This window comes from Taudactylus pleione, unplaced genomic scaffold (assembly GCF_031769625.1).
Source record: "Taudactylus pleione unplaced genomic scaffold, aTauple2 ptg001277l, whole genome shotgun sequence".
NCBI lineage: Eukaryota > Metazoa > Chordata > Amphibia > Anura > Myobatrachidae > Taudactylus > Taudactylus pleione.
Genome location: NW_028285677.1, coordinates 45653 through 68478, shown reverse-complemented (window position 1 = coordinate 68478; position 22826 = coordinate 45653).

Genomic DNA, 22826 nt, shown 5'->3' with positions numbered 1-22826 from the left:
TTCAGAGACTCCTCAGAAAGGACGGGGCCTATGGCGCTTGAATTCAGAACTTCTGAAGGAGGAGAGGGTCAGTCAGTCTTTTAGAGACTTCTTTCAATCACAGGAGTCACTTCTGGAGGCTGGCTGGAGTAGGTCGGAGTGGTGGGAGGTATGTAAGAAGAGGACTCGGGGGTTCTTTCAGAGGCTGATAGCCCGGAGGAACTTGAGAAAAAGGTGCATCGTCCACAGATTGAGGAAAGAATTGAATTTCTTGATCTCTGAGGGTGGAGATGGTGGGGAAATCTCCCGGGTGAAGGCTCAGCTAAGGAAATTTCAGTATAGTCGTCTGGCTTCTTTGGTTCTGGAGAGGGATTATGGTAAGTACCACTTGCCTGATCCCTACCAGAGTTGCAGAAGAGCGGTCGATTTGAGGGAGATCAGGGGCCTCTGTGATGATCAGGGTACTCTCCGTGATGATAAGGAGGGTATCTTGGGAGTCATTGGGTCATATTACTCCAATCTCTTGGCTGAGCAGCCACTCATCAGAGAGAGGATGGAGACTTTTCTGAGGGAGACGCCGGGGCTCAGAGGGCTTGATGCCTCTTTTGACTCCTTGGGTAATGATGTGACGGTGGAGGAAGTCAGGATAGCCATAGGCAGATTATATAATGAGTGCCTGGGTGAGGGGTTGCTCCCTCCTTCCATGAGGTCATCCGCCCTCATATTATTGTCCAAAGGTAAGGATCCGTCTCGTATTGAGAATTGGCGCCCCATCGCTCTTCTCAATACAGATAGGAAGATCTTGGCAAAAATCTTCTTTAATAGGCTGATGGAAATTTCCGGGCTGGTACTGTCTCCGTCTCAGCACTGCACCGTGAAGGGCCGTAGTAAATTTAGTGCTGTCCTTGGCATCTGGGAGGCCGTGGAATGGTGTCATGCTGAGAAGTGGGGTAAGTACTTACTGGCATTGGACCAGTCCAAGGCCTTTGACCGAGTGAATCACAAGTACTTGTGGGCTGTACTGGAGTGGTATGGTATTCCAACAAGGGTGGTTGATTGGCTTCGTGTTATTTACTGCCAGGCCGAAAGCTTCCCACTTGTGAATGGTTGGGTGGGCCCTGCTTTCAGGGTTGACTCCGGTGTTCGTCAGGGATGTCCCCTGAGCCCTCTCTTGTATGTGTTCACGATTGATCCCTTCATGAGGAGGATGGATTGTGGCACTGTGAGGGGGGTGCAGCTGGGCCCGGAGGCTCCGTTGAGAGTGGTGGCTTACGCTGATGATGTTACGGTAGTCCTGTCTTCGGAGGCAGAGGCGCGTGATGTGGAATATCTCATCTCAGAATACTCTGAAGCCTCGTGCTCAAGGGTGAACCAGGACAAGTGTGAAGCTTTCTGGATGGGGGAGGAAGGTGCTGAATTTGGCCTTCCGGACAGCCTTCCCCGGGCCAGTCCTGAAATTACGATCTTAGGTATAACATTTGACCATGGCGATTATGCCACCCGTAATTGGGATAGTAGGTTGGAAAACGCTACCAGGAAGGTGCAAGTCTGGAGGAAATGGAAGTTTTCTTACAGGGAAAGGATTCACTTGTGCAAAACCTATCTGGTCCCTATTTTTCTGTATGTCAGTTATGTATGTTTTTTGCCAGAGTCTTTGTGGACCAAGGTGAACGCCCTGTTCTTCCTTCTTTTGTGGGGGAATAGGATGAACATCGTCAAGAGAGGGATAACCTACAGGTTGAGGGAGGAAGGTGGACTAGGCATGGTCAGTCCGGTGGTTTTCTTTGCCACAACCTTTATTAAGATGAATCTTGGTGGTCTGTTTTTGGACGGCCTCCCTCAATGGGTAGAGAGTTTTAGAGCCTGGGTGTCTCCCTTTCTTGATTTGTGGTATGATGATGGCCGTGTAAGAACCCTCAGAGTCCAGAGTGGATACCTCCCGGCCTACGTCATCCTGTGCTTGAAGGTGACAAGGCGTTGGGGGTTGACGGTGAGTGATGTCAAAACCTTCTCCAGGAAGCAGTTGGGGAGAAGCATTTTGCGCTCTCACTTTTATGCTCCGCTGTCGCTGAAAGACTGCCCAGGCATTATTCGCTCAGATGGGATCTCACTGTTGTTATCGGAGAGAATTCCACTGAAGTTCAGGGATATTGCTTGGCTCTCCTTCCAAGGGAGGCTTTACGTGAGGGGAAATATCAAGAGTCGGAGTGCCAATGATCGTGATTGTCCACGTGAGGAGTGTCTAGGGGAGGAGGAGACAATGGACCACTTCCTCTTGAAATGTCCCTTTAATGTGAAGGTTTGTAAGCAGGTCTCAAGGGCTTTACGTATCCCGTGTCTTTCGGGGCTGAGTTACCCTGAGTGGGCCTATGGAGCTTTCAAAGGGTATGGGCGATATGATTTGACCACTATTTACTTAGTCAGCTTAGCGGTTAGGTACTGCACGTGGAATGCACTGTGTTTACTTCCCTTGAGAAACAAAATCCTTCCCTGTGCAGAGGTGGTGGGTCATGTTCTTCACGAGGTTAAGGTACTGATGGAAATGGATAAAGAGAGGTTGGATGCTGTTGGGTGGTCTAGGAGGTGGAGACACCTAAAACCCCCTTAGTGGGTGGCTGACACCCTGTCTTTGTCCATACTTAGGCTTTCTATTCTATCACTTCCTACCGTAGATTTTGGTCTCTGTAATAATAAAACAAAACAAAAGCCTATTATGTATTAGTCTTGGTTAATGTCTGTGGCCTAAGATTAGCTTAGGTTAAGTTTGTATTGTGGTTATGATTTGCATCTTCATATTGGGTATTGTGTTTTTATCTGTATCTGTATTATTTATTCTATACATGTGTTGCAATACCTTAATAAACGGAGTATGACCAAGCCCCACAAATGTGATGTGAAATGGTTTTTCTCCCATGTTGTGTTTAAGTGAAAACAGCAAATGCTCGTTTTAGGCCGAAATGCATTGAAACCAATGGAAACAACAAAAACCCATTCTTTGTGATATTTCCTCTTGTAGCAAACACAGACAGCTCAAAATTTCACACAATGTGTTGGAGACAAAGGCCCACAAATGTGATGTGAAATGGTTTTTCTCCCATGTTGCGTTTAAGAGAAAACAGCAAATGCTCGTTTTAGGCCAAAATGCATTGAAACCAATGAAAACAGCAAAAGCGCATTCATTGTGATATCTCCTCTTGTAGCAAACACAGACAGCTCAAAATTTCACAGAATGTGTTGAAGACCAAGGCCCACAAATGTGATGTAAAATGGTTTTTCTCTCATGTTGCGATTAAGAGAAAACTGCAAATGCTCGTTTTAGGCCAAAATGCATTGAAACCACAGGAAACAACAAAAACCCATACTTTGTGATATCTCCTCTTGTAGCAAACACAGATAGCTCAAAATTTCACATAATGTGTTGAAGACCAAGCCCCACAAATGTGATGTGAAATGGTTTTTCTCCCATGTTGCATTTAAGAGAAAACAGCAAATGCTTGTTTCAGGCCAAAATGCATTGAAACCAATGGAAACAACAAAAATGCATACTTTGTGATATCTCCTCTTGTTGCAAACAAAGACAGCTCAAAATTTCACAGAATATGTTGAAGACCGAGGCCCACAAATGTGATGTGAAATACTTTTTCTCCCATGTTGCATTTAAGAGAAAACAGAAAATGCTCGTTTTAGGCCAAAATGCATTGAAACCAATGGAAACAACAAAAACCCATACTTTGTGATATCTCCTCTTGTAGCAAACACAGACAGGTCAAAATTTCACACAATGTGTTGGAGACAAAGGCCCACAAATGTGATGTGAAATGGTTTTTCTCCCTTATTGCGTTTAAGAGAAAACAGCAAATGCTCGTTTTAGGCCAAAATGTATTGAAACCAATGGAAACAGCAAAAGCGCATTCTTTGTGATATCTCCTCTTGTAGCAAACACAGACAGGTCAAAATTTCACAGAATGTGTTGAAGACCGAGGCCCACAAATGTGATGTGAAATGCTTTTTCTCCCATGTTGCGTTTAAGAGAAAACAGAAAATGCTCGTTTTAGGCCAAAATGCATTGAAACCAATGGAATCAACAAAAAGGCTTACTTTGTGATATCTCCTCTTGTAGCAAACACAGACAGCTCAAAATTTCACAGAATGTGTTGAAGACCAAGGCCCACAAATGTGATGTAAAATGGTTTTTCTCTCATGTTGCATTTAAGAGAAAACAGCAAATGCTCGTTTTAGGCCAAAATGCATTGAAACCAATGGATACAACAAAAATGCATACTTTGTGATATCTCCTCTTGTTGCAAACAAAGACAGCTCAAAATTTCACAGAATATGTTGAAGACCGAGTCCCACAAATGTGTTGTGAAATGCTTTTTCTCCCATGTTGCATTTAAGAGAAAACAGCGAATGCTCATTTTAAGCCAAAATGCATTGAAACCAATGGAAACAGCAAAAGCACATATTTTGTTATATCTCCTCTTGTAGCAAACACAGACAGCTCAAAATTTCACAGAATGTGTTGAAGAACGAGACCCACAAATGTGGCATGAAAACATTTTTCTCCCATGTTGCATTTAAGAGAAAACAGCAAATGCTCGTTTTAGGCCGAAATGCATGGAAACCAATGGAAACAACAAAAACCCATACTTTGTGATATTTCCTCTTGTAGCAAACACAGACAGCTCAAAATTTCACAGAATATGTTGAAGACCAAGGCCCACAAATGTGATGTAAAATGGTTTTTCTCCCATGTTGCGTTTACGAGAAAACAGCAAATGCTCGTTTTAGGCCAAAATGCATTGACACCAATGAAAACAACAAATAGGCTTACTTTGTGATATTTCCTCTTGTAGCAAACACAGACAGCTCAAAATTTCACCTAATATGTTGAAGACCAAGACCCACAATTGTGATGTGAAATGGTTTTTCTCCCATGTTGTATTTAAGAGAAAACAGCGAATGCTCGTTTTAGGCCGAAATGCATTGAAACCAATAGAAACAACAAAAAGGCTTACTTTGTGATATCTCCTCTTGTAGCAAACACAGACAGCTCAAAATTTAACAGAATATGTTGAAGACCAAGACCCACAAATGTGATGTGAAATGTTTTTTCTCCCATGTTGTGTTTAAGTGAAAACAGCAAATGCTCGTTATAGGCCGAAATGCATTGAAACCAATGGAAACAACAAAAACCCATTCTTTGTGATATTTCCTCTTGTAGCAAACACAGAGAGCTCAAAATTTCACACAATGTGTTGGAGACAAAGGCCCACAAATGTGATGTGAAATGGTTTTTCTCCCATATTGCGTTTAAGAGAAAACAGCAAATGCTCGTTTTAGGCCAAAATGCATTCAAACCAATGGAAACAGCAAAAGCGCATTCTTTGTGATATCTCCTCTTGTAGCAACCACAGACAGCTCAAAATTTCACAGAAGGTGTTGAAGACCAAGCCCCACAAATGTGATGTGAAATGGTTTTTCTCCCATGTTGCGTTTACGAAAAAACAGCAAATGCTCGTTTTAGGCCAAAATGCATTGAAACCAATGGAAACAACAAAAGCGCATACTCTGTGATATCTCCTCTTGTAGCAAACACAGACAGCTCAAAATTTCACAGAAGGTGTTGAAGACCAAGGCACAGAAATGTGACATGACATGATTTTTCTCCCATGTTGTGTTTAAGAGAAAACAGCAAATGCTCGTTTTAGGCCAAAATGCATTGAAACCAATGAAAACAACAAAAAGGCTTACTTTGTGATATCTCCTCTTGTAGCAAACACAGACAGCTCAAAATTTCACATAATGTGTTGGAGACAAAGGCCCACAAATGTGATGTGAAATGGTTTTTCTCCCATGTTGCGTTTAAGAGAAAACAGCAAATGCTCGTTTTAGGCCAAAATGCATTGAAACCAATGGAAACAGCAAAAGCGCATTCTTTGTGATATCTCCTCTTGTAGCAAACACAGACAGCTCAAAATTTCACAGAATGTGTTGAAGACCAAGGCCCACAAATGTGATGTAAAATGGTTTTTCTCTCATGTTGCGTTTAAGAGAAAACAGCAAATGCTCGTTTTAGACCAAAATGCAATGAAACCAATGGAAACAACAAAAGGCATTCTTTGTGATATCTCCTCTTGTAGCAAACACAGACAGCACAAAATTTCACAGAATGTGTTGAAGAACGAGACCCACAAATGTGATGTGAAATGATTTTTCTCCCATGTTGCATTTAAGAGAAAACAGCGAATGCTCGTTTTAGGCCAAAATGCATTGAAACCAATGAAAACAACAAAAAGGCTTACTTTGTGATATCTCCTCTTGTAGCAAACACAGACAGCTCAAAATTTCACAGAATATGTTGAAGACCAAGACCCACAATTGTGATGTGAAATGGTTTTTCTCCCATGATGAGTTTAAGAGAAAACAGCAAATGCTCGTTTTAGGCCAAAATGCATTGAAACCAATGGAAACAACAAAAACCCATACTTTGTGATATCTCCTCTTGTAGCAAACACAGACAGCTCAAAATTTCACATAATCTGTTGGAGACAAAGGCCCACAAATGTGATGTGAAATGGTTTTTCTCCGATGTTGCGTTTAAGAGAAAACATCAAATGCTCGTTTTAGGCCAAAATGCATTGACACCAATGAAAACAACAAAAGGCTTAATTTGTGATATCTCCTGTTGTAGCAAACACAGACAGCTCAAAATTTCACAGAATATGTTGAAGACCAAGACCCACAATTGTGATGTGAAATGGTTTTTCTCCCATGTTGTGTTTAAGAGAAAACAGCAAATGCTCGTGTTAGGCCGAAATGCATTGAAACCAATGGAAACAACAAAAGCGCATACTTTGTGATATCTCCTCTTGTAGCAAACACAGACAGCTCAAAATTTCACAGAATGTGTTGAAGGCCAAGACCCACAAATGTGATGTGAAATGGTTTTTCTCCCATGTTGCATTTAAGAGAAAACAGCAAATGCTCGTTTTAGGCCAAAATGCATTGAAACCAATGGAAACAACAAAAGCGCATACTTTGTGATATCTCCTCTTGTAGCAAACACAGACAGCTCAAAATTTCACAGAATGTGTTGAAGACCAAGGCCCACAAATGTGATGTGAAATGGTTTTTCTCCCATGTTGCATTTAAGAGAAAACAGAAAATGCTCGTTTTAGGCCAAAATGCATTGAAACCAATGGAAACAACAAAAAGACTTACTTTGTGATATCTCCTCTTGTAGCAAACACAGACAGCTAAAAATTTCACAGAAGGTGTTGAAGACCAAGGCCCACAAATGTGATGTGAAATGTTTTTTCTCCCATGTTGTGTTTAAGTGAAAACAGCAAATGCTCGTTTTAGGCCGAAATGCATTGAAACCAATGGAAACAACAAAAACCCATACTTTGTGATATTTCCTCTTGTAGCAAACACAGACAGCTCAAAATTTCACAGAATGTGTTGGAGACAAAGGCCCACAAATGTGATGTGAAATGGTTTTTCTCCCATATTGCGTTTAAGAGAAAACAGCAAATGCTCGTTTTAGGCCAAAATGCATTGAAACCAATGGAAACAACAAAAGCGCATACTTTGTGATATCTCCTCTTGTAGCAAACACAGACAGCTAAAAATTTCACAGAAGGTGTTGAAGACCAAGGCACACAAATGTGATGTGAAATGGTTTTTCTCCCATGTTGCGTTTACGAGAAAATAGCAAATGCTCGTTTTAGGCCAAAATGCATTGAAACCAATGGAAACAACAAAAGCGCATACTTTGTGATATCTCCTGTTGTAGCAAACACAGACAGCTAAAAATTTCACAGAATGTGTTGAAGACCAAGCCCCACAAATGTGATGTGAAATGGTTTTTCTCCCATGTTGCGTTTACGAGAAAACAGCAAATGCTCGTTTTAGGCCAAAATGCATTGAAACCAATGGAAACAACAAAAGCGCATACTTTGTGATGTCTCCTCTTGTAGCAAACACAGACAGCTCAAAATTTCACACATTGTGTTGATGGCCAAGACCCACAAATGTGATGTGAAATGGTTTTTCTCCCATGTTGCGTTTACGAGAAAATAGCAAATGCTCGTTTTAGGCCAAAATGCATTGAAACCAATGGAAACAACAAAAGCGCATACTTTGTGATATCTCCTGTTGTAGCAAACACAGACAGCTCAAAATTTCACACAATGTGTTGGAGACAAAGACCCACAAATGTGATGTGAAATGGTTTTTCTCCCATGTTGCATTTAAGAGAAAACAGCAAATGCTTGTTTCAGGCCAAAATGCATTGAAACCAATGGAAACAACAAAAATGCATACTTTGTGATATCTCCTCTAGTTGCAAACAAAGACAGCTCAAAATTTCACAGAATATGTTGAAGACCGAGGCCCACAAATGTGATGTGAAATGCTTTTTCTCCCATGTTGCATTTAAGAGAAAACAGCAAATGCTCATTTTAAGCCAAAATGCATTGAAACCAATGGAAACAGCAAAAGCACATATTTTGTGATATCTCCTCTTGTAGCAAACACAGACAGCTCAAAATTTCACAGAATGTGTTGAAGAACGAGACCCACAAATGTGGCATGAAAACATTTTTCTCCCATGTTGCATTTAAGAGAAAACAGCAAATGCTCGTTTTAGGACGAAATGCATTGAAACCAATGGAAACAACAAAAACCCATACTTTGTGATATTTCCTCTTGTAGCAAACACAGACAGCTCAAAATTTCACAGAATATGTTGAAGACCAAGGCCCACAAATGTGATGTAAAATGGTTTTTCTCCCATGTTGCGTTTACGAGAAAACAGCAAATGCTCGTTTTAGGCCAAAATGCATTGAAACCAATGGAAACAACAAAAAGGCTTACTTTGTGATATCTCCTCTTGTAGCAAACACAGACAGCTCAAAATTTCACAGAATGTGTAGAAGACCAAGGCCCACAAACATAATGTGAAATGGTTTTTCTCCCATGTTGCACTTACGAGAAAATAGCAAATGCTCGTTTTAGGCCAAAATGCATTGAAACCAATGGAAACAACAAAAGCGCATACTTTGTGATATCTTCTGTTGTAGCAAACACAGGGCCTGATTCAGACCCACTCGCGAGCGGCTGTCCGCTCGCAAGTGTGTCGATGTTATGCACTGAGCATGCGCACGACGGAGGGAGCTCCGTCGTGCGCATGCGCCAGACGCGACGAGCGAAGGAAAGTCCTTCGCTCGTTGTGTCCGATCAAAGGGGGCGTGCTGTCAATGTTGATTGACAGCACGCCCCCTTTGGTGGGCGTGCTGGGGGCGTGTCTCCCTGACGGGGGCGTTCCCACGGGAACGCCTCCCGTCAGAAGCCGGCCCACTGACATCACTAGTGATGTCAGTGGGAGTGATTTTGGCTCTGATAGAGCCAAAATCACTCCGGAGCTTGCGGTTGAAAACCTCAACCGCAGGCTCCGGCTCGCAATTTCGATGGTCGCGATGGTCTCGACCATCGCGGCCATCACAAAGCACGCTCGTATAGCCTGTGGGTGGTGACCCACAGCTATACGAGCGTCCAGGAGGACGCTCCATGAAAATGGAGCCCGGCCCTCAATCAGAGCGTGCGCTCTGCTCAGAGCGTACGGCTCTGAAAGAGGGCCACAGACAGCTAAAAATTTCACAGAATGTGTAGAAGACCGAGGCCCACAAATGTGATGTGAAATGGTTTTTCTCCCATGTTGCGTTTAAGCGAAAACAGCGAATGCTCGTTTTAGGCCAAAATGCATTGAAACCAATGAAAACAACAAAAAGGCTTACTTTGTGATATCTCCTCTTGTAGCAAACACAGACAGCTCAAAATTTCACACAATGTGTTGGAGGCAAAGGCCCACAAATGTGATGTGAAATAGTTTGTCTCCCATGTTGCATTTAAGAGAAAACAGCAAATGCTCGTTTTAGGCCAAAATGCATTGAAACCAATGGAAACAGCAAAAGCGCATTCTTTGTGATATCTCCTCTTGTAGCAAACACAGACAGCTCAAAATTTCACAGAATGTGTTGAAGACCAAGGCCCACAAATGTGATGTAAAATGGTTTTTATCTCATGTTGCATTTAAGAGAAAACAGCAAATGCTCGTTTTAGGCCAAAATGCAATGAAACCAATGGAAACAACAAAAGGCATTCTTTGTGATATCTCCTCTTGTAGCAAACACAGACAGCTCAAAATTTCACAGAATGTGTTGAAGAACGAGACCCACAAATGTGGCATGAAAACATTTTTCTCCCATGTTGCATTTAAGAGAAAACAGCAAATGCTCGTTTTAGGCCGAAATGCATTGAAACCAATGGAAACAACAAAAACCCATTCTTTGTGATATTTCCTCTTGTAGCAAACACAGACAGCTCAAAATTTCACAGAATATGTTGAAGACCAAGGCCCACAAATGTGATGTAAAATGGTTTTTCTCCCATGTTGCGTTTACAAGAAAACAGCAAATGCTCGTTTTAGGCCAAAATGCATTGAAACCAATGGAAACAACAAAAAGGCTTACTTTGTGATATCTCCTCTTGTAGCAAACACAGACAGCTCAAAATTTCACAGAATGTGTAGAAGACCAAGGCCCACAAACATAATGTGAAATGGTTTTTCTCTCATGTTGGGTTTAAGAGAAAACAGTAAATGCTCGTTTTAGTCCAAAATGCATTGAAACCAATGGAAACAACAAAAGGCATTCTTTGTGATATCTCCTCTTGTTGCAAACACAGACAGCACAAAATTTCACAGAATGTGTTGAAGAACGAGACCCACAAATGTGACGTGAAATGATTTTTCTACCATGTTGCATTTAAGAGAAAACAGCAAATGCTCGTTTTAGGCCAAAATGCATTGACACCAATGAAAACAACAAATAGGCTTACTTTGTGATATCTCCTCTTGTAGCAAACACAGACAGCTCAAAATTTCACAGAATATGTTGAAGACCAAGACCCACAATTGTGATGTGAAATGGTTTTTCTCCCATGTGGTATTCAAGAGAAAACAGCAAATGCTCGTTTTAGGCCGAAATGCATTGAAACCAATGGAAACAACAAAAGCACATATTTTGTGATATCTCCTCTTGTAGCAAACACAGACAGCTCAAAATTTCACCAAATGTGTTGAAGAACGAGACCCACAAATGTGGCATGAAAACATTTTTCTCCCATGTTGCATTTAAGAGAAAACAGCAAATGCTCGTTTTAGGCCAAAATGCATTGAAACCAATGGAAACAACAAAAACCCATACTTTGTGATATCTCCTCTTGTAGCAATCACAGACAGCTCAAAATTTAACACAATGTGTTGGAGACAAAGGCCCACAAATGTGATGTGAAATGTTTTTTCTCCCATGTTGTGTTTAAGTGAAAACAGCAAATGCTCGTTTTAGGCCGAAATACATTGAAACCAATGGAAACAACAAAAACCCATTCTTTGTGATATTTCCTGTTGTAGCAAACACAGACAGCTAAAAATTTCACAGAATGTGTAGAAGACCAAGGCCCACAAATTTGATGTGAAATGGTTTTTCTCTCATGTTGCGTTTAAGAGAAAACAGCAAATGCTCGTTTTAGGCCGAAATGCATTGAAACCAATGGAAACAACAAAAGCGCATACTTTGTGATATCTCCTCTTGTAGCAAACACAGACAGCTCAAAATTTCACAGAATGTGTTGAAGAATGAGACCCACAAATGTGACATGAATTGATTTTTCTCCCATGTTGCATTTAAGCGAAAACAGCGAATGCTAGTTTTAGGCCAAAATGTATTGAAACCAATGAAAACAACAAAAAGGCTTACTTTGTGATATCTCCTCTTGTAGCAAACACAGACAGCTCAAAATCTCACAGAATATGTTGAAGACCAAGACCCACAAATGTGATGTGAAATGGTTTTTCTCCCATGTTGTGTTTAAGTGAAAACAGCAAATGCTCGTTTTAGGCCGAAATGCATTGAAACCAATGGAAGCAACAAAAACCCATACTTTGTGATATTTCCTCTTGTAGCAAACACAGACAGCTCAAAATTTCACACAATGTGTTGGAGACAAAGGCCCACAAATTTGATGTGAAATGGTTTTTCTCCCATATTGCATTTAAGAGAAAACAGCAAATGCTCGTTTTAGGCCAAAATGCATTGAAACCAATGGAAACAGCAAAAGCGCATTCTTTGTGATATCTCCTCTTGTAGCAAACACAGACAGCTCAAAATTTCACAGAAGGTGTTGAAGACCAAGGCCCACAAATGTGATGTGAAATGGTTTTTCTCCCATGTTGCATTTAAGAGAAAACAGCAAATGCTCGTTTTAGGCCAAAATGCATTGAAACCAATGGAAACAACAAAAGCGCATATTTTGTGATATTTCCTCTTGTAGCAAACAGACAGCTCAAAATTTCACAGAATGTGTAGAAGACCAAGGCCCACAAATGTGATGTGAAATGGTTTTTCTCTCATGTTGCGTTTAAGAGAAAACAGCAAATGCTCGTTTTAGGCCAAAATGCATTGAAACCAATGGAAACAACAAAAGGCATTCTTTATGATATCTCCTCTTGTAGCAAACACAGACAGCACAAAATTTCACAGAATGTGTTGAACAACGAGACCCTCAAATGTGATGTGAAATGATTTTTCTCCCATGTTGCATTTAAGAGAAAACAGCGAATGCTTGTTTTAGGCCAAAATGCATTGAAACCAATGAAAACAACAAAAATGCTTACTTTGTGATATCTCCTCTTGTAGCAAACACAGACAGCTCAAAATTTCACAGAATATGTTGAAGACCAAGACCCACAATTGTGATGTGAAATGGTTTTTCTCCCATGTTGAGTTTAAGAGAAAACAGCAAATGCTCGTTTTAGGCCAAAATGCATTGAAACCAATGGAAACAACAAAAACCCATACTTTGTGATATCTCCTCTTGTAGCAAACACAGACAGCTCAAAATTTCACATAATGTGTTGAAGACCAAGCCCCACAAATGTGATGTGAAATGGTTTTTCTCCCATGTTGCATTTAAGAGAAAACAGCAAATGCTTGTTTCAGGCCAAAATGCATTGAAACCAATGGAAACAACAAAAATGCATACTTTGTGATATCTCCTCTTGTTGCAAACAAAGTCAGCTCAAAATTTCACAGAATATGTTGAAGACCGAGGCCCACAAATGTGATGTGAAATGCTTTTTCTCCCATGTTGCATTTAAGAGAAAACAGCAAATGCTCGTTTTAGGCCAAAATGCATTGAAACCAATGGAAACAACAAAAGGCATTCTTTGTGATATCTCCTCTTGTAGCAAACACAGACAGCACAAAATTTCACAGATTGTGTTGAAGAACGAGACCCACAAATGTGACGTGAAATGATTTTTCTCCCATGTTGCATTTAAGAGAAAACAGCAAATGCTCGTTTTAGGCCAAAATGCATTGAAACCAATGGAAACAACAAAAACCCATACTTTGTGATATCTTCTCTTGTAGCAAACACAGACAGCTCAAAATTTCACACAATGTGTTGGAGACAAAGGCCCACAAATGTGATGTGAAATGTTTTTTCTCCCATGTTGTGTTTAAGTGAAAACAGCAAATGCTCGTTTTAGGCCGAAATGCATTGAAACCAATGGAAACAGCAAAACCTCATTCTTTGAGATATGTCCTCTTGTAGCAAACACAGACAGCTCAAAATTTCACAGAATATGTTGAAGACCAAGACCCACAAATGTGATGTGAAATGGTTTTTCTCCCAAGTTGTGTTTAAGAGAAAACAGCAATGCTGGTTTTAGGCCAAAATGCATTGAAACCAAGGGAAACAACAAAAGCGCATACTTTGTGATATCTCCTCTTGTAGCAAACACAGAAAGCTCAAAATCTCACAGAATATGTTGAAGACCAAGACCCACAAATGTGATGTGAAATGGTTTTTCTCCCATGTTGTGTTTAAGTGAAAACAGCAAATGCTCGTTTTAGGCCGAAATGCATTGAAACCAATGGAAACAACAAAAACCCATACTTTGTGATATTTCCTCTTGTAGCAAACACAGACAGCTCAAAATTTCACACAATGTGTTGGAGACAAAGGCCCACAAATTTGATGTGAAATGCTTTTTCTCCCATATTGCATTTAAGAGATAACAGTAAATGCTCGTTTTAGGCCAAAATGCATTGAAACCAATGGAAACAGCAAAAGCGCATTCTTTGTGATATCTCCTCTTGTAGCAAACACAGACAGCTCAAAATTTCACAGAAGGTGTTGAAGACCAAGGCACACAAATGTGACATGAAATGATTTTTCTCCCATGTTGCATTTAAGAGAAAACAGCAAATGCTCGTTTTAGGCCAAAATGCCTTGAAACCAATGGAAACAACAAAAAGGCTTACTTTGTGATATCTCCTCTTGTAGCAAACACAGACAGCTCAAAATTTCACACAATGTGTTGGAGACAAAGGCCCACAAATGTGATGTGAAATGGTTTTTCTCCCATGTTGCGTTTAAGAGAAAACAGCAAATGCTCGTTTTAGGCCAAAATGCATTGAAACCAATGGAAACAACAAAAGCGCATATTTTGTGATATTTCCTCTTGTAGCAAACAGACAGCTCAAAATTTCACAGAATGTGTAGAAGACCAAGGCCCACAAATGTGATGTGAAATGGTTTTTCTCTCATGTTGCGTTTAAGAGAAAACAGCAAATGCTCGTTTTAGGCCGAAATGCATTGAAACCAATGGAAACAACAAAAGCGCATACTTTGTGATATCTCCTCTTGTAGCAAACACAGACAGCTCAAAATTTCACAGAATGTGTTGAAGAATGAGACCACAAATGTGACATGAATTGATTTTTCGCCCATGTTGCATTTAAGCGAAAACAGCGAATGCTAGTTTTAGGCCAAAATGTATTGAAACCAATGAAAACAACAAAAAGGCTTACTTTGTGATATCTCCTCTTGTAGCAAACACAGACAGCTCAAAATCTCACAGAATATGTTGAAGACCAAGACCCACAATTGTGATGTGAAATGGTTTTTCTCCCATGTTGAGTTTAAGAGAAAACAGCAAATGCTCGTTTTAGGCCAAAATGCATTGAAACCAATGGAAACAACAAAAACCCATACTTTGTGATATCTCCTCTTGTAGCAAACACAGACAGCTCAAAATTTCACATAATGTGTTGAAGACCAAGCCCCACAAATGTGATGTGAAATGGTTTTTCTCCCATGTTGCATTTAAGAGAAAACAGCAAATGCTTGTTTCAGGCCAAAATGCATTGAAACCAATGGAAACAACAAAAATGCATACTTTGTGATATCTCCTCTTGTTGCAAACAAAGTCAGCTCAAAATTTCACAGAATATGTTGAAGACCGAGGCCCACAAATGTGATGTGAAATGCTTTTTCTCCCATGTTGCATTTAAGAGAAAACAGCAAATGCTCGTTTTAGGCCAAAATGCATTGAAACCAATGGAAACAACAAAAAGGCTTACTTTGTGATATCTCCTCTTGTAGCAAACACAGACAGCTCAAAATTTCACAGAATATGTTGAAGACCAAGGCCCACAAATGTTATGTGAAATGGTTTATCTCCCATGTTGCATTTAAGAGAAAACAGCAAATGCTCATTTTGAGCCAAAATGCATTGAAACCAATGGAAACAGCAAAACCTCATTCTTTGAGATATGTCCTCTTGTAGCAAACACAGACAGCTCAAAATTTCACAGAATATGTTGAAGACCAAGGCCCACAAATGTGATGTGAAATGGTTTTTCTCCCAAGTTGTGTTTAAGAGAAAACAGCAATGCTGGTTTTAGGCCAAAATGCATTGAAACCAATGGAAACAACAAAAGCGCATACTTTGTGATATCTCCTCTTGTAGCAAACACAGACAGCTCAAAATCTCACAGAATATGTTGAAGACCAAGACCCACAAATGTGATGTGAAATGGTTTTTCTCCCATGTTGCATTTAAGAGAAAACAGCAAATGCTCGTTTTAGGCCAAAATGCATTGAAACCAATGGAAACAACAAAAACCCATACTTTGTGATATCTTCTCTTGTAGCAAACACAGACAGCTCAAAATTTCACACAATGTGTTGGAGACAAAGGCCCACAAATGTGATGTGAAATGTTTTTTCTCCCATGTTGTGTTTAAGTGAAAACAGCAAATGCTCGTTTTAGGCCGAAATGCATTGAAACCAATGGAAACAACAAAAACCCATACTTTGTGATATTTCCTCTTGTAGCAAACACAGACAGCTCAAAATTTCACACAATGTGTTGGAGACAAAGGCCCACAAATGTCATGTGAAATGGTTTTTCTCCCATGTTGCGTTTAAGAGAAAACAGCAAATGCTCGTTTTAGGCCAAAATGCATTGAAACCAATGGAAACAACAAAAGCGCATACTTTGTGATATCTCCTCTTGTAGCAAACACAGACAGCTCAAAATTTCACAGAATGTGTTGAAGAATGAGACCCACAAATGTGACATGAATTGATTTTTCTCCCATGTTGCATTTAAGCGAAAACAGCGAATGCTAGTTTTAGGCCAAAATGTATTGAAACCAATGAAAACAACAAAAAGGCTTACTTTGTGATATCTCCTCTTGTAGCAAACACAGACAGCTCAAAATCTCACAGAATATGTTGAAGACCAAGACCCACAAATGTGATGTGAAATGGTTTTTCTCCCATGTTGTGTTTAAGTGAAAACAGCAAATGCTCGTTTTAGGCCGAAATGCATTGAAACCAATGGAAACAACAAAAACCCATACTTTGTGATATTTCCTCTTGTAGCAAACACAGACAGCTCAAAATTTCACACAATGTGTTGGAGACAAAGGCCCACAAATTTGATGTGAAATCGTTTTTCTCCCATATTGCATTTAAGAGAAAACAGCAAATGCTTGTTTTAGGCCAAAATGCATTGAAACCAATGGAAACAGCAAAAGCGCATTCTTTGTGATATCTCCTCTTGTAGCAAACACAGACAGCTCAAAATTTCACAGAAGGTGTTGAAGACCAAGGCACACAAATGTGACATGAAATGATTTTTCTCCCATGTTGCATTTAAGAGAAAACAGCAAATGCTCGTTTTAGGCCAAAATGCATTGAAACCAATGGAAACAACAAAAAGGCTTACTTTGTGATATCTCCTCTTGTAGCAAACACAGACAGCTCAAAATTTCACAGAATATGTTGAAGACCAAGGCCCACAAATGTTATGTGAAATGGTTTATCTCCCATGTTGCATTTAAGAGAAAACAGCAAATGCTCATTTTAAGCCAAAATGCATTGAAACCAATGGAAACAGCAAAACCTCATTCTTTGAGATATGTCCTCTTGAAGCAAACACAGACAGCTCAAAATTTCACAGAATATGTTGAAGACCAAGGCCCACAAATGTGATGTGAAATGGTTTTTCTCTCATGTTGCGTTTAAGAGAAAACAGCAAATGCTCGTTTTAGGCCAAAATGCATTGAAACCAATGGAAACAACAAAAGGCATTCTTTGTGATATTTCCTCTTGTAGCAAACACAGACAGCACAAAATTTCACAGATTGTGTTGAAGAACGAGACCCACAAATGTGACGTGAAATGATTTTTCTCCCATGTTGCATTTAAGAGAAAACAGCAAATACTCGTTTTAGGCCAAAATGCATTGAAACCAATGGAAACAACAAAAAGGCTTACTTTGTGATATCTCCTCTTGTAGCAAACACAGACAGCTCAAAATTTCACACAATGTGTTGGAGACAAAGGCCCACAAATGTGATGTGAAATGGTTTTTCTCCCATATTGCGTTTAAGAGAAAACAGCAAATGCTCGTTTTAGGCCAAAATGCATTGAAACCAATGGAAACAACAAAAAGGCTTACTTTGTGATATCTCCTCTTGTAGCAAACACAGACAGCTCAAAATTTCACACAATGTGTTGGAGACAAAGGCCCACAAATGTGATGTGAAATGGTTTTTCTCCCATGTTGCGTTTAAGAGAAAACAGCAAATGCTCGTTTTAGGCCAAAATGCATTGAAACCAATGGAAACAGCAAAAGCGCATTCTTTGTGATATCTCCTCTTGTAGCAAACACAGACAGCTCAAAATTTCACAGAATGTGTTGAAGACCAAGGCCCACAAACGTGATGTAAAATGGATTTTCTCCCATGTTGCGTTTTAGAGAAAACAGCAAATGCTCGTTTTATGCCAAAATGCATTGAAACCAATGGAAACAACAAAAGCACATATTTTGTGATATTTCCTCTTGTAGCAAACACAGACAGCTCAAAATTTCACAGAATGTGTAGAAGACCAAGGCCCACAAATGTGATGTGAAATGGTTTTTCTCTCATGTTGCGTTTAAAAGAAAACAGCAAATGCTCGTTTTAGGAAAAAAAGCATTGAAACCAATGGAAACAAGAAAAGGCATTCTTTGTGATATCTCCTCTTGTAGCAAACACAGACAGTACAAAATTTCACAGAATGTGTTGAAGAACGAGACGCACAAATGTGACGTGAAATGATTTTTCTCCGATGTTGCATTTAAGAGATAACAGCGAATGCTCGTTTTAGGCCAAAATGCATTGAAAGCAATGAAAACAACAAAAAGGCTTACTTTGTGATATCTCCTCTTGTAGCAAACACAGACAGCTCAAAATTTCACAGAATATGTTGAAGACCAAGACCCACAATTGTGATGTGAAATGGTTTTTCTCCCATGTTGAGTTTAAGAGAAAACAGCAAATGCTCGTTTTAGGCCAAAATGCATTGAAACCAATGGAAACAACAAAAACCCATACTTTGTGATATCTCCTCTTGTAGTAAACACAAACAGCTCAAAATATCACAGAATGTGTTGAAGACCAAGGCCCACAAATGTGATGTGAAATGGTTTTTCTCCCATGTTGCATTTAAGAGAAAACAGCAAATGCTCGTTTTAGGCCAAAATGCATTGAAACCAATGGAAACAACAAAAACCCATACTTTGTGATATCTCCTCTTGTAGCAAACACAGACAGCTCAAAATTTCACACAATGTGTTGGAGACAAAGGCCCACAAATGTGATGTGAAATGTTTTTTCTCCCATGTTGTGTTTAAGTGAAAACAGCAAATGCTCGTTTTAGACCGAAATGCATTGAAACCAATGGAAACAACAAAAACCCATACTTTGTGATATTTCCTCTTGTAGCAAACACAGACAGCTCAAAATTTAACACAATGTGTTGGAGACAAAGGCCCACAAATGTCATGTGAAATGGTTTTTCTCCCATGTTGCGTTTAAGAGAAAACAGCAAATGCTCGTTTTAGGCCCAAAATGCATTGAAACCAATGGAAACAACAAAAGCGCATACTTTGTGATATCTCCTCTTGTAGCAAACACAGACAGCTCAAAATTTCACAGAATGTGTTGAAGACCAAGGCCCACAAATGTGATGTGAAATGGTTTTTCTCCCATGTTGCATTTAAGAGAAAACAGCAAATGCTCGTTTTAGGCCAAAATGCATTGAAACCAATGGAAACAACAAAAGTGCATATTTTGTGATATTTCCTCTTGTAGCAAACAGACAGCTCAAAATTTCACAGAATGTGTAGAAGACCAAGGCCCACAAATGTGATGTGAAATGGTTTTTCTCTCATGTTGCGTTTAAGAGAAAACAGCAAATGCTCGTTTTAGGCCAAAATGCATTGAAACCAATGGAAACAACAAAAGGCATTCTTTGTGATATCTCCTCTTGTAGCAAACACAGACAGCACAAAATTTCACAGAATGTGTTGAACAACGAGACCCTCAAATGTGATGTGAAATGATTTTTCTCCCATGTTGCATTTAAGAGAAAACAGCGAATGCTCGTTTTAGGCCAAAATGCATTGAAACCAATGAAAACAACAAAAAGGCTTACTTTGTGATATCTCCTCTTGTAGCAAACACAGACAGCTCAAAATTTCACAGAATATGTTGAAGACCAAGACCCACAATTGTGATGTGAAATGGTTTTTCTCCCATGTTGAGTTTAAGAGAAAACAGCAAATGCTCGTTTTAGGCCAAAATGCATTGAAACCAATGGAAACAACAAAAACCCATACTTTGTGATATCTCCTCTTGTAGCAAACACAGACAGCTCAAAATTTCACATAATGTGTTGAAGACCAAGCCCCACAAATGTGATGTGAAATGGTTTTTCTCCCATGTTGCATTTAAGAGAAAACAGCAAATGCTTGTTTCAGGCCAAAATGCATTGAAACCAATGGAAACAACAAAAATGCATACTTTGTGATATCTCCTCTTGTTGCAAACAAAGTCAGCTCAAAATTTCACAGAATATGTTGAAGACCGAGGCCCACAAATGTGATGTGAAATGCTTTTTCTCCCATGTTGCATTTCAGAGAAAACAGCAAATGCTCGTTTTAGGCCAAAATGCATTGAAACCAATGGAAACAACAAAAAGGCTTACTTTGTGATATCTCCTCTTGTAGCAAACACAGACAGCTCAAAATTTCACAGAATATGTTGAAAACCAAGGCCCACAAATGTTATGTGAAATGGTTTATCTCCCATGTTGCATTTAAGAGAAAACAGCAAATGCTCATTTTGAGCCAAAATGCATTGAAACCAATGGAAACAACAAAAAGGCTTACTTTGTGATATCTCCTCTTGCAGCAAACACAGACAGCTCAAAATTTCACACAATGTGTTGGAGACAAAGGCCCACAAATGTGATGTGAAATGGTTTTTCTCCCATGTTGCATTTAAGAGAAAACAGCAAATGCTCGTTTTAGGCCAAAATGCATTGAAACCAATGGAAACAGCAAAAGCGCATTCTTTGTGATATCTCCTCTTGTAGCAAACACAGACAGCTCAAAATTTCACAGAATGTGTTGAAGACCAAGGCCCACAAACGTGATGTAAAATGGATTTTCTCCCATGTTGCGTTTTATAGAAAACAGCAAATGCTCGTTTTATGCCAAAATGCATTGAAACCAATGGAAACAACAAAAGCACATATTTTGTGATATTTCCTCTTGTAGCAAACACAGACAGCTCAAAATTTCACAGAATGTGTAGAAGACCAAGGCCCACAAATGTGATGTGAAATGGTTTTTCTCTCATGTTGCGTTTAAAAGAAAACAGCAAATGCTCGTTTTAGGCCAAAATGCATTGAAACCAATGGAAACAACAAAAGGCATTCTTTGTGATATCTCCTCTTGTAGCAAACACAGACAGCACAAAATTTCACAGAATGTGTTGAAGAACGAGACCCACAAATGTGACGTGAAATGATTTTTCTCCGATGTTGCATTTAAGAGAAAACAGCGAATGCTCGTTTTAGGCCAAAATGCATTGAAAGCAATGAAAACAACAAAAAGGCTTACTTTGTGATATCTCCTCTTGTAGCAAACACAGACAGCTCAAAATTTCACAGAATATGTTGAAGACCAAGACCCACAATTGTGATGTGAAATGGCTTTTCTCCCATGTTGAGTTTAAGAGAAAACAGCAAATGCTCATTTTAGGCCAAAATGCATTGAAACCAATGGAAACAACAAAAACCCATACTTTGTGATATCTCCTCTTGTAGCAAACACAGACAGCTCAAAATTTCACACAATGTGTTGGAGACAAAGGCCCACAAATGTGATGTGAAATGTTTTTCCTCCCATGTTGTGTTTAAGTGAAAACAGCAAATGCTCGTTTTAGGCCGAAATGCATTGAAACCAATGGAAACAACAAAAACCCATACTTTGTGATATTTCCTCTTGTAGCAAACACAGACAGCTCAAAATTTCACACAATGTGTTGGAGACAAAGGCCCACAAATGTCATGTGAAATGGTTTTTCTCCCATGTTGCGTTTAAGAGAAAACAGCAAATGCTTGTTTCAGGCCAAAATGCATTGAAACCAATGGAAACAACAAAAATGCATACTTTGTGATACCTCCTCTTGTTGCAAACAAAGTCAGCTCAAAATTTCACAGAATATGTTGAAGACCGAGGCCCACAAATGTGATGTGAAATGCTTTTTCTCCCATGTTGCATTTAAGAGAAAACAGCAAATGCTCGTTTTAGGCCAAAATGCATTGAAACCAATGGAAACAACAAAAAGGCTTACTTTGTGATATCTCCTCTTGTAGCAAACACAGACAGCTCAAAATTTCACAGAATATGTTGAAGACCAAGGCCCACAAATGTTATGTGAAATGGTTTATCTCCCATGTTGCATTTAAGAGAAAACAGCAAATGCGCATTTTGAGCCAAAATGCATTGAAACCAATGGAAACAGCAAAACCTCATTCTTTGAGATATGTCCTCTTGTAGCAAACACAGACAGCTCAAAATTTCACAGAATATGTTGAAGACCAAGGCCCACAAATGTGATGTGAAATGGTTTTTCTCTCATGTTGCGTTTAAGAGAAAACAGCAAATGCTCGTTTTAGGCCAAAATGCATTGAAACCAATGGAAACAACAAAAGGCATTCTTTGTGATATCTCCTCTTGTAGCAAACACAGACAGCACAAAATTTCACAGATTGTGTTGAAGAACGAGACCCACAAATGTGACGTGAAATGATTTTTCTCCCATGTTGCATTTAAGAGAAAACAGCAAATGCTCGTTTTAGGCCAAAATGCATTGAAACCAATGGAAACAACAAAAACCCATACTTTGTGATATCTTCTCTTGTAGCAAACACAGACAGCTCAAAATTTCACACAATGTGTTGGAGACAAAGGCCCACAAATGTGATGTGAAATGTTTTTTCTCCCATGTTGTGTTTAAGTGAAAACAGCAAATGCTCGTTTTAGGCCGAAATGCATTGAAACCAATGGAAACAACAAAAACCCATAC